At 40.3% G+C, this 13,679-nt stretch overlaps 1 protein-coding gene across 2 annotated transcripts in view; it reads left to right on the forward strand.

Moving 5' to 3' along the window:
• SGMS2 (sphingomyelin synthase 2) overlaps positions 1–13,679 on the forward strand; it is a 38,097-nt gene that overhangs the window by 8,811 nt on the left and 15,607 nt on the right. The gene's annotated exons all lie outside the window — the stretch shown is intronic.

A 13,679-nucleotide genomic window follows, 5' to 3' on the forward strand; every position in this document is an offset into this window, starting at 1 on the left:
TATTCAGTGTTCTGGTGTCAGAACATGCTTAGCAAATTTTACTGTGAATTCTTGCAGAGCAAGAGCTCTGTGCCAGCTCGTGCCATCACAGGGCTTGTCCTGTTGCCCCACAGAAGCAGAGTTGAATAGGTCTCAATTCTGTCCAAATCTGTTTTGTAAATCTTACTGTTGGACCGGAGGAAACTTTGAGAAGGTGAGAACTTTCTCTGAATAGTGCTTTTTAGACTAGGATAGTTAATCACTCTATTTCAGAGCTGAAGGTGACATAACTTTTTTTGAGTGTATGCTTTAGTATAGCTGTCCTAGGAATGTAGGAGGAATCACTTTTGGTTTTGGAAGATGTCTTTATTCAAAAGATGTAACACTCCTTTTCTGCTTGTGACCCACATATCTGAGTATTCAATACTTAAGGCATAATGTACATTAGCTTAAATAAAAGGAAATTGGATTTTCTCAGAGGCTGGATGTAGTTTTCAGGCTGTCTTGTTTCCCAGTATTTGCTGTAATACTAACACTACTATATAGAAGACCTGTTTCTTGTGTGTTCTTTGTCTTGAATGAGATACTGAATGATGGGAACTCATCTGGGAAGTTGTAGGGCATAGGTCCTGCTTTCTGAAGGACTTAACATACGAAATTCTAACTCAATTTGTATCTTACGCCAGAGCAGCATTTTGCATTCCTTGTGGTGTAAAGACTTTTTAGACAGTTTTTTAAATCTTTTTTCATATGGGCATACTATTAAAAGAACTTCTGGTTATTAAAAAAAAAAATTCAGCAGAAACAGACTCTGACTTCTTAACAGTCAAAGTATCAGGAAGGGGAAAAAATAGATTGGCTCTGGGACTTTAGATAAATTCCTTACGTTCTTTTTTTAAAACAACAAAACCCACCCTACACATGCATAACTTGTTTGTTATGTCTTTGTTTAACAGAAATGCAATAAACAAACACTGTGTTTATACAGAAATGCAATAGAGATAACTGTACTTCGTGCAGTTAAATAAAACTAACATTGACCTGTAATATGAGTTAAAATTGCATGGCCTAGACTGTTTGCATGAACTAACTCTAATTATTGCTGCACTGAGGGAAGTGGATCAGTTTAACACAGGGTGGAATTTGCTAGTATCCCAGCTTGAATTCTGCTTCCAGCTAAATAAAAGATGCTCTTCTGAGTGGCAGCTTGTATGGCAAGTCCTGAACCAGCCCCATCTTTGTATCTGGTCTTGATAAAGCAGTTCTAAGAGATAGCATGAGCTGGGATTAGTGTAGAATATTCCAGGCCACCTTCTTGGGCTGCCCCAGCTGTCATTAACATTTTAGTATTACTCAGATGTTAGGGTTGTAGCCTAATGCACACGGGTCTTTTGTTTTCTTCCTAATTGGTTTGCATTAGTCTAGAGGGCTTTTGTCTCTCTTCTTTGCAGTCCTGTAATTGCTACCGTGGAGGTGTTTCTTATGACACAGTGTCTGTCATGCAAGGCATGGTATTCACATGTTTAATGTTGTCCTTGTCATGTTGGGAGGTGTTATCTTCTGTGCTTCAGTTATGCAGCTATGAAATTGTGCAGTTACATACTTCTTAAGTAGCGACTATAAAGTGAAGTTGGCATGGTTGATCTTCTAGATTAAGTCCTGATGAGACTTCCTTCCATGCCCTTTGCTGTCTCTAGAGTAGATGCGGTTCTTAGGATAGTGTTGGCGCCACTGATATTTGGATGCACTGACCTACTCCTGGCAAGATGATACTTTCCCTGAGGAGAGTAGTTAAGAGCAAAAGCATGTGCAATGGCTCTAGCTGTGAAATGGCCATGCAGCAGCAGTTCCTGGAACAGCTGGTTTTAGCAGAGACTAGATTCTGCAAGCCCTTGTGCTGGCCTGTGTTTAGCTAGGTAGGTATCTTAACAAGTGGCCTGGATTGCTGTAGTGCTATGGTGATGAAAGCTCTTGAAATCCAAGCCACTACAGTGTCTAGCTTTCAAATTCTGCTCTAGACAATAATTCTCTTAGATTATGTCGATTTGCCCTAAAGTGAGGTCACTTCTAAAGAACTACCTTTGCTGATACATGCAAATCTCTTTTGGCATAATTGGTAATTTTGAGGAAGATTCACGCAGGAGCACAGAAGAGATGGCAATATAAAATCAGATACCCTTCATGAGACATCAGCTGGTAGACTAATTGTTTTTACTGTGCCCTAATTTTTCAGAGTTCTGTATTCTCTTCTTTTAAAACTGATTACACTATTTCCAGTTGAACACTTAGTTCTCTCCTTAGACTTTTGTAACTGATCATGTGGAGTTAGTTAATTCACCACTTATTTACTGTACACTGTGGTTACTTAGTACACGTTCACAACATCACTGGTCTTGGCAAGTCTAGAGATGAGACTGACTTTATCCTCTTAAACAGTTTTGTCAACTGCAGTTCTGGCTGCTGCAGTATGTTTTAGGGGAACAGTTTATAGAATCTGTTTGTCACCTTGTAGTTAGTCTTTACGAATTTCAGTTAGTCTGCGACACCTCTTTATGCCCTCCCTTTCCCAAATCAGAGTATATATAGATGTCTGGCTGGACGTGGGATAAGAATGATTTAAAATGCTTTTTGAATAATTTTTATAAAATGCTTTCTATTTACAAAGAAGCTTTAGAGCCTTAGGACCCCACATGAAAATGTGACCAAGAACTACAAAATATATTTGGAAATAACTTTTTCTAAACGTCCTTACTGAAACATCGTGTTTGATCACACATTCTTTTCTGCGCCCCACCCCCACCCCACCCCCCCCCACCCCCCCCCCCCCCCCCCCCCCGCCAAAATTTCTCATGGACAGTAAGACAAGTGTTCAGTACTGGACTTGGATTCTAGCTTGTGTTTTTTACTGTGGAAATAGTGTCTTGACTTAAGATTTAAAGTAATAGTAGTGTTACTGTTCAAGTCTTTAAATAAGTGGAAAATAAACAATATTCAGCTGCAGCACACTGTGCAACTGATACAAAAGCCATTTAGGAGAGAGTTTGATTGGCCAGCTTGTATTTCACCTCACATTCATGCTTGATTAGTTTGAGCGATCATTTACTTTCCTATACTTCTAAAGATAACGTGTTCATTGATGACTAGAAGCCTCCCTTGGGCATAACGAATAGTTTACAGAGTGGAAGTTCTACCTGAGGTATGTGGTACAGTGTATTATAAAAGCATTCTACCTGGGGTTCAGACCAACCTCAGTACTTTCACACCAGATTTTACCAATTGGTAGGATAAAATCAGGATAACACCAGTGATTAAATTACTAATTTTATTTGTACCTTTTTAGTCATGTTGTGTGTGCATGGACAAGATATTGATGTTACAAAGCAGTTGTCTAACGGTACAATGAGAATCTAATGATGGCTTTTCTAGGAGCAGTGCTGAAGATGGTACTCGGCTGTTTTCTTGCAGGAATAGTTTTAATCTTGCAGTCTTAATAAACAGGAATTCAGGATGAGCATCACTAATTTTGTTCTTTAAATCCTTTCTGACTAACCTGATTCTTTAAATCTGTTTTAAAAGCTTAAAGAAACCCCAAACTTCTCAAGGCTATTAGGTGAGAAGGGGAAGGAAAATAAATGAAAGGATTGTTGTGAATGGTAAAAGCCTCTATGCTGAGCCTCGTGAGAGGCTTGGCATAAAAAGATTTCATTACTGCGGTGATGTTCAATGCAGGGTTGTTAAATTCTAGAGGATAGAAAATACTTCTTACCAAAGGCTGCAGTTTAGTGGGGAATAATGAAGTTTGAATTATTTTGGAGATGTTTAGTTAGATACTGAGGTAATTAGTAGCTCTGTGAGGGGCAGTAAAAACACATTAATAGTATTCTTGGCCTCTTCTGACCTGTGGGGTGAGGCTCAAATGGAGATAGCAAAATGTCTGGGAAAGGTATTACAGAAAGAATTTGGGTGATATTTGCAGTCCCACTGTTACCATCCTCTTAAAACTTTATTTAACCGTGATACTTAGTGTTGTGGGGAGATAGTGTGCCAGACAGGAGAAGAGATAATTTTAAGGAAATGTGTGTTCTGTTCATCAATCTGTGGCAGAAACAAAAATGAAGAAGGAAGTGTTGAAGTGCATAGCACTTAAGTGTTTAGTATTTAAAGCTAAACAGTGTCTTCTTCCTTGACTAATTAAATAATATAAAAAGGAAATGTTTTTTCTTGTCAGCATAATGTGGAAAGTATTTTCTTCTATTAATAGAAAATCTTGAGCTAATGGAACATATAAAAAAGTTTAAGGAAGACCATGAGACTACATTGGAAGCTTAGGTTGTGATGACATTTTTTAACAGTTTTAACGTTGTAGTGCTTAAACTTGGTGGGTAGGATTTCAGTGAAAAACCCAGTTGCATATAGGAAACTTGATTTAATTTTGGTTATTGCAGACTGGAAGCTTGAATAATATATTATGAAAGGATTCTGTGCTGTTCTGATTCCCTACGTAAACATCTGTGTGGGTTGATCGTGGTAGTCACTGAATTGCTCTGTGGTCTTAACTTCATGGAGTTAGAATTAAATTTATCTGGTTTTACTCCTGAAAGTGTGTAATGAAAAGCTGGGAAAAAAAAAAAGGGGGGGGGGGGGGGGAACCAGGCATTCAGTGTGTGAGCTGGACCTAGATTTGGGTGTCGGAACCTGTGAATGAATGGCTTGAAAGAGGTCTGAGTATTCCCATCTCTATTTTACTGGGGGTGTTGATTGTGATGCAAGAGCCTTATGCTGTTGCTGCTTGGTGGTAGGTGAGGTTAGGAACTAGTAACTGTGTCAAGAAGGTAGAGGGGAAGACCAAAATAGTGGAGCAGATGGTTTCATGATCAGTTGCAGCCAATCTGTGTGTTTACCATCAATGATAGAGAATGTGTTGTCTGTATCATCCCTCTTACACTCATGGAGCTTTCCAGGCAGCTACGTTAGAGTTGAGTAAGCTGAAAACCATCTAGGAGTTTTTAGGAGGGGGAGAGAAGAGAAAGTATTCAGTGACTCTTTCCTGATTTGTTTGACAGTGTGCTAGATTTTTAGTGTTGACACAGAGGGTGAAACATTGGTCAGGATATATATATCTACAGGATACCCCAAGATGGGGGGGGGGGGAGGGGGGGGCAGTGGTGGAAGGAGGTATTGGTGTTTCTGAAAAGGGACGTTTTACTTGCTTGAACCTCTGAACACAAGTGTTGTTCCTGTGTAGAGACCCATAATTTGTAATGTGCCAATTAAACTGAGGGATATGTGAAACTAGTTTATAGTATGATACAAATCAGTTTTAAACATGCCCTGTCCCAAGAATTCATGTGGTGTTTTTCTGCTATCACTAGATGAGGATTGCGGTTAATGATCATCTCTTTAGTGTTATATACCTTGCAAGGACCAAGGTCTGTTTTTGACTTTTGTTAAGTTAGAGTTATGAAGAATGAACCTCTGTGTATACTTAAGTGCTAAAATAGCTTTTGTCTGGGTTGTACAACTTGTACATGTATTCCTTACTTATTTCCTGCTAATGTTGTAAAATATTCTGCAGATTTCCGGAGTTACTGTCCTCTCACTTTAAACTTTTAGGAAAAGGGTTCTTACTGCTGCAGGAAATACTGAGAATGTTCTCATAAATGTGACCTCTTATTTTGAAGTTGGCACTGCTGCTTTTTGGGAGTAGCACAGGGGAAAAATTGGGCAGGCATTATCTTCTTGATTATTACTGAAGTATTTTTAGGGTGTATCACTGATAAATTTACTCAAAGTATGTGACTTCCTCTTCTAGCTTCCTGGTGGCCGATAAGCTGTAGCAGAGTCACTTTAAAGCACACATTAGTCACTGTGATTCCTCACTGACCTGTACTGAAAGTGGTGACTAATCTCTCGGTCTAACTTTCCATTATGAAGTGCAACCTTTACCCTCTGTAACTAGGCAGAGGATTTCACAAAACAGTCTAAAACATTCCTGTCTTCTGTGCCAGGGACCCCCACCCCACAGCAGTCATCTGCAACTTTTGTGCCAGCTAGGAAGGATGTGGGGCATCAGATGTGCTGCTAGGCTCTTAACAAATCTTTAAAGTTTGCTGTCTCTTTGAGAAGAGTCTTGCTTTGGATAGTGATTCTTCAACAGTGTCTGCAAAGCTGCAGCAGAATGAAAGCAGTTAGCAGTGAGAAGCCCGAGATGCTCAGACAACAAACCTACATAAAAGCCTGATGATCCAGAGGCTTCCTTTGGCACTCTTTCGGAATTATTAATGTCTGATAAGACTGAGATAGTACAGTGACTTCCACTCTTTGTAGAGAGTTTCTAATAGGAATTTATAATGAATGGAAAAAAGGATGTAAGCCCTACATTTCTTTGCAATGTTACTAAATATGCAGTGATACAGCACCTTTTTTACCTTGATTCAAAAGCAGCTGATTCAGAGCTTAAATATCAATTCAGGTTAGCAGACTTTTCTGTCCAGATCTGAAATACTGAAACAGGCTCGTTTTGGAGAGCATGGATTAAGTAGGAAGAAGACTTAATCTTATTTTTTCCGTAGTGAAGAAGTTGAGGGAGTCTTTAGCCTGCTGGAAAAAGGTCAGTATTTCTTTCAGCTCTGTTGAAAAGGGAGTTAGCAATGTGCATTGGCAGTGGAGGCAGCCAACACTATCCTGAGCTGTATTTAACAGGAGAAGAGACAGTGTTTATAGGGAAGTGATCGTTCCTCTCTGCTCAGTACTTCTTAGCTGTATCTAGAACACTGTGTCTGGTTTTGGGTCCTTGATCCAGGGAAAACATAAACTGGAAGTAAGCCCAGCAGAGAGACTGTCAGGGTGGTCAGGGGGCTGGAGCACAAGACCTGCGAGGGAAAGCTGGGGGAGCTGGGTTGCTTCAGCCTGAAGAAAAAGAAGGCTCAGGGGGACCTAACAGCAGCCCCTTCATACCTCAGAGGAGGTCATCAGAAACATCAGGGCCAGGCTCTTCACAGTGGTGGGAGGATGAGAGACAAGGGGCATAATTTGTAATAAGAAGTAGATTTATAAACAAAGGAAATTAAAAAAAAACCCCAACCATACAAAACAACAAACCCCACAAACTTTCACTGTGACAACAACCATGCAGTAGCACAGGCTGCCTCGAGAGCTTGTGCATCTTTGGAGGTGTTGAAGGTACAGCTGGATGAAGCACTGAGCAACCTAATCTGATGTCATAGCTGATCCTGGTCAGAGGCCTAGAGACCTCCTGAGGTTTCTTCTAACCCGAATTATTGTTAGTGCTTCTGATTCTACAGATACAACTCTGACCATCCTCAAAACCTTTGTTTTAGGAAAGTCTGTTAACCTATAAATAAAATTGTGTCTATGCTGTATACATGTGGATTATTGCCAGAATGAGTTACTCTAACACTGTAAGATAAGAAGTAATTACCATTCAATAGATATTGTGACCTTGGTTCTTAAAAGATAGGGGTAAATAAATGGGAGGAAAATCTAAGCCTGTCACGGTGTCAGGATGCAAAGCACCTTTAAAGGGCATCAAACTCTTAGTTACTGAATATGATAATTTGGAGTCTGGGGACCAAACAGTTGAAGAGTTTGAAGATGCCTTCACATGATTGAGGCAAACCTATTCAGCAGTGTTCAGAATGACAAAAGAGCTCAAATAGATCTTTCTGGTTTTTTTTTTTTTTTTTTTTCTTGCTTAGGTAGTCACTGGGGTCCTGGTGAGTGCTCTTAAGGGAAAATTTATGTATATTTTATTTATAATCTACATATTTGCACATATGTGGGTATGAATATTTTTTTGAGCTTTTGGGGACATACTGCTTCAGAAACCTGGCACTGCTGTGGAATGTACTGAATACTAAATGCCAGGAAAATGGAAACTAATATCCTTCTTACTGTGAAGAGGTGTGAAGAAGCAGAATTTTGCAGAACTGGTAAAACTTGGATTGTACAAATAGACAACCAGTAACCTTGAAGCTTTTCCCCTCTATCTGGGTAAGTGTAGGGATTTAGTCCTTAAAAGACAGCTTCTGTTGGTACATTAGTAATCCAAAATGAGAGAATTGCAAAATCCCCCTCTCAAGAGGTAGAAGGAGTATCTGCTCTCTACTACTGAAAAGAATTTTATACAGGGTAAGTAGTTAACTCTTTTTATAAAAGTTGAAATTTATTTCAAGTGACAATATGATGATAATCTCAGTTCTGAGAGCATTTGAAAGAACGGTGCTTCTGTAATACAGCTTTATCTTACTTCTTTAGCATTGCATGAGCAAGAAATGTTTTGGCAGCCTACTAGAGAATGTAGATAAACTTGTAACTTTTAGATAAACTGCAGTTCACTTTGTGCATGCATTTTTATATTGTAAGCATAAGCATTGTACAGCTGAAAGATCAACACAGCTCTGAAAATACTGTAGAGAAATAGTAATGATTAGCAAACATTAAACTCAGTCCTGTTTCTGCATACCTAAATGTACTTTGCTCAGATCTGGTTTAGCAGTTGTTTTTCGGTTGGTTGTTTTTTGTTTTGATTTGGTTTTTTTTGTTTTGTTTTTTCCCAAGGGTGTGCATGCTGTGAGGCATATGTACAACATGGAAGAAGGGATACTATAAAAACAGAGAGCTGGAATGCTTTTAAAAGAGAAACCCCCAAAAGCTGGTTTTTATTCATTGCTGTCAAGGTAGCAGAGGCTACCCAGCCTCTCTAGTTCAGGTCCCATAGGTAGTCCTAAAAATTTGACTGAAGAAAATACAAGCTAGCTAACAGTTTTTTCCTGCTAACTGGGATGTAGATAACTACGATACTATAACCTTCTCTCATGTTATCTCCAGTTGTGTGGCTTTTTTCTGCAGTACACAGACCCTTTTTCTGCAACTACCAAATATAAGAATATACTACAGCTGTATCAAATGTTTGAGCCAACCTTAACAAAATTGAATGAGGCTTAAAAATACTACTGACTCGAAACCTTCTCTATCTTGTAGATGAATAGTTAGCTTTCCTTAATGTCTGAGTAGATCAGTTTTACTGTTTTGGACTCTCTTGTTCCAATAGTATTGTTCATATTTGAAACAGCAGGTTAAGAACTACTTATTTGGAAGGCCTGTGCAAATTGTGACTTTTCAGTCCTTGGTAAATTATAGAAGTTAAAATAATTTGAGAAATGTTACAGAAGTTCTAAATACTGGATGAGAAACACAAATTGTGAGCTAACTGTGTGTGAAAATGACCTTTATGTAAAAATCAGATGACTAACAAGCTAAATAAAACTGCTTCTTAAGTTCTAGCATAAAGAGCCAAATGTAGACGTGCTTTCTTACACTTGTCTCAAAGCTGTACCCCCAGTCAACTGTTTTCTTCTGAATGACAGTCAAATGAGGATGCAGAAAACTAAGAGCTACTTGTATGGGAGTGAGTAGAAGATCTGGATAAACAGTTGGGACCCCTGCTCTTTTTGCATCTTTTTCACCGTTAAGATTTTCCTTGAAATCTGTTGTTCCTTGTGGCAGTTACAACTTCTGCTGTAATATTGCTGGTTAAGAAGCTCTGCTTGTTGATGAAGGTACATGTCTATTTTTAGAAGGTATTGAAGTGGTTCCAAAAAGAAAACTTGTTCCTAAACCTGAGTGTATCCATTGCAGGAATTTTATTTATCCTTTCAGGTTACTTGGCCAATTTTGTGTAGGTCTTTGCCACCCACTCCAGGGATGTTGTATAGCTTAGAGCAATTGAGTTTGATTTTTCTTTTTTAGACCCTAGATATTGGCAGGATGGCCAGGTCTGAGCATTGCTGCCTGGTTACTGAAGTCTAAGGCCTGCTACTAGGTAGTTTATGGGCGTCTCCTGTTTTTGATATGGGGACGTTCCAGGTTTGGCAAAAGAAGCACTAGGGTATTTTACCTAAATTAACGTAAGGACAACAGGGAGGCTAAAAGGAACCACACCCTCCATGGGGACCTGGAGAGGTGTGTGAGCTGGAGACAGGAAGTTGGCAGAAAAACTTAAATACTTTTGCAGCCTGTAGCAGAGGATGATTAGGCTGTTGGTGCTCTGTATCTATCACTTCTCTGGCCAGTCAAATTGGCAAGGGACTGAAAGCTTCAAGCAGAGTGTTTTTGTCTTTTTCATCAAAAGAGTTTCTGCTTTCTTTAGAGTATGGGAGCAACAGGTTGAAAAGGTACTATGAAGGAAAGCCTTTATGTTCTTACAGGTCACTGATCAGATGATATATAGCATGTTAAACTATCAATGTAAGCAAAGGCTGACCACAATATGCACTCTGCTTGAAATAACCTTGATGAGCCATCAGAAGTGGTAGATCAATATGCCTTACAATCCATTTAAAAGTACCAGGAAGGAACACAACTTTTTCCTGCAAGCTGTAGGTATAGTTTCTTTGCTTAATAAGTTAATAGAAAAACCTCAGTGCCACTCTGCTTCAGGTTGTTTGGTTATTGTTCATCTGTAGTTCAGGTGCTCTTAGGTCTTTGTCTTACCTGAATGTCATTAATATCGGAAAATAAAATCTTCCTTTTACTTATGTTACTAGCGGTTTTAGGTATTTGTGGAGAAGAGAAGGAACAAAGGTTACTATGTACTGTGATGCTCTCTCTTTTTAAGTAAATACATAATTCTAAAAATGCTTCAACTGTGCAAGATATAAAATGTATGAGGCTTTGCTGATCTCTACATCAGTGACTGCTATGTATAACATCATGTTGAGAAGGGTCTTGATTTAGTAGGTGAATGCTAGGTAGACTTGTGTTCCAAAACTTAAACAATTAGACAGGTTCAGATTTTTTTCTATACAATCACTTAAGTGTTCTGTTGTAAGCTTATGTCCTGGGTTCAGCTAGGATAGAGTTGATTTTCACAAGAAGCTGGGAGGGGACACAGCCAGGATAGCTGACCCAAGCTAGTCAAGGGGATATTCAATACCATAGGACATCATGCTCAGTGTACACAGAGAGAGAAATAACTGATGTCATCTACCTGGACTTGTGCAAAGCATTTGATACTGTCCCACATGACATCCTTGTTTCTAAATTGAAGAGACATGGATTTAATGGATGGACCATTCAGTGGATAAGGAATTGGTTGGATGGTCGCACTCAGAGGTGCAGTCAACGGCTCGAGTGTCCAAGTGATGAGTGGTGTTCCTCAGGGGTCGGTGTTGGGACCTGCGCAGTTTAACATCTTTGTCGGCAACATGGACAGTGGGATCGAGTGCACCCTCAGCAGGTTGCTGACAACACCAAGCTGTGTGGTGCAGTTGACACACTGGAGGGAAGGGATGTGCCATCCAGAGGGACCTGGAGAGGTTTGAGAGGTGGGCCCATGCAAACCTCATGAAGTTCAACAAGGGCAAGGTCCTGCACATGGGTCAGGGCAATCCCATGCACAAATACAGCCTGGGTGAGGAGTGGATGGAGAGCAGCCCTGCAGAGAAAGACTTGGGGATATCAGTAGATGGAAAACTGACTATGAGCCAGCAATGTGCACTCACAGCCCAGAAAGCTGACCGTGTCCTGGGCTGCATCAGGAGAAGTGTGGCCAGCAGGTCGAGGGAGGGGATTCTGCCCCTCTACTCTGCTCAGGTGAGACCCTGCTTGGAGTGCTATGTCCAGCTCTGGGGCCCCCAACACATGAAGGACATGGACCTGCTCGAGCAGGTCCAGGGGAGGCCACAAAGATGATCAGGGCGCTGGAGCACCTCCCCTGTGAGGACGAGGACAGGCTGAGAGAGTTGGGGTTGTTCAGCCTGGAGAAGGCTCCGGGGACACCTTATAGTGGCCTTCTGGTACTTCAAGGGGGCCTGCAGGGAAGCTGGGGAGGGACTCTTCATCAGGGAGTGTAGTGATAGGATGAGGGGTAATGGTTTTAAACTGAAAGAGGGTAGATTTAGATTAGACATAAGGAATAAATTCTTTGCTGAGGGTGGTGAGATACTGGAACAGGTTGCCCAGAGAAGCTGTGGCTGCCCCCTCCCTGGAAGTGTTTAAGGCCAGGTTGGACAGGGCTTTGAGCAACCTGGTCTAGTGAAAGGTGTCCCTGCTCATGGCAGGGGGGTTGGAACTAGATGGTCTTTAAGGTCCCTTCCAAACCATTCTATGATTCTATACTGGGGAAGGTGGCCAGGGGTGGGGAGGAGGGGTCACAAGCAGGCTGGGCATCAGGTTCTGGGTGGTGAACAGTTGCATTGTGCATCACTTGCCTTACATATTCTTTTATTAGTATTATTGTTTCATTTCTCGTTGTGTTGTCCTGTTAAACCAACTTTATCTCAACACAAGAGTTTTCTACCTTTTTCTTCTGATTCTCTTCCCCATCCCACCGGGGCAGGTAGAAGTGAGCGAGTGGCTATTTGTTGCTTAGCTGCCAGCAGAGCTTAAACCATGACAGTCTATCTTTAGTAGACAGAGGGAATAGAAGAATGTGCATGTTAAGAAAAGGACTTGTGAAAGTTGAAATGTTACTCTACTACAGTTTTAAGTAAGGCTGTTGTTTCTGTAGCTGTTCTAAAAGAATAGTCTTAGTTGTAGGAAGCATCAGAGAGGTCGTTGCCTGGCTGCTGGGTTAAACATCCCCTTCTTTTATGGACGCAGAGTTTATGGTATGATTAGTAAGAGCTAGAAAAAGCATCTGAAATCACTGCTTGTGTTCTTGAGTGTTGGGGGGAGGGGGTGATGGTGGGGAGTGGTAGAGAGTTGTTCAGGTGTTTTGTGTGTGTGTTCTAGTTTTCATACGCTTGTTGATTATGGATTTAGAAAAGGTCAACCAGTGACAGTGTATTTCAGAAACACTGCTGAGAGCTAATTTAGAAATGCTTTACTATTTCAGTGTTATTTGTGTGAATCTCACATATTTGGGATCTGAACCTTTACCCCTTTTCTTTCAGCAGTAAGAGCAGCAGCTAGGAAATCAGTAGGATTTAGATGCTGATCATGTTAAATGTCTTCTCTGTTCGGAGGGATGAGAGGGGAGGGACCAAAGCACAAACACCTGACCTTTCCAGGCTGTTTTTGTTTTAGATTCTCCTTGCTATCAAGAGATCAAGAGACTTTTCCCAAGGAGGTAGTTTTCTCTTAAGCCAAGTTCTGTGATGTACGGTTAGGGAGACTGGTAGCTCTAGTTTCCATCATGATGACTTAATTGTACATATAGCATGGCAAACTGTGGCAGCCTATTGGCATGAACAGACTTGAGGTGGTGGTATGGTTGGACTTCTCTTAGAGGAACAATTTAAACAAGAGAATATTATAATTTGTTGGTATATAGTGAAGACTTTGTATATGATAATACTACATAGGAGCTGAGCAGAGTAATAAAAATAGGTACATTGCAACTATGGTAAGTGGTTTCACTTATATCGGGGCTGGGAATGGCCTTTGTTTTGACTGGAGCAATGTCAGTTGTGTAGAGGGTGAACTGCATTCTTTTCTCTTTGTAAAAAATGCTATAAAATATAGGCACTTACCTAATTTTTTTAACTAATGAGATTTTACTGAATTGTCAAATGCAGCCTGAAATAAATCCTGTACGATAATGATTCTTGCTATTTGTTTCTGTTTAAAAAAATCTGTTTAGACATATTTTTAAGTAACTAAAGGACAAACACTGATCCATTTGTAGTCTGTTCTACATATAGGTTACCATAACTAAGAATCTAATCCAGAGGTAT

The sequence above is a fragment of the Strix aluco genome, chromosome 4, assembly GCF_031877795.1.
Source record: "Strix aluco isolate bStrAlu1 chromosome 4, bStrAlu1.hap1, whole genome shotgun sequence".
NCBI classification, from domain to species: Eukaryota; Metazoa; Chordata; class Aves; order Strigiformes; family Strigidae; genus Strix; species Strix aluco.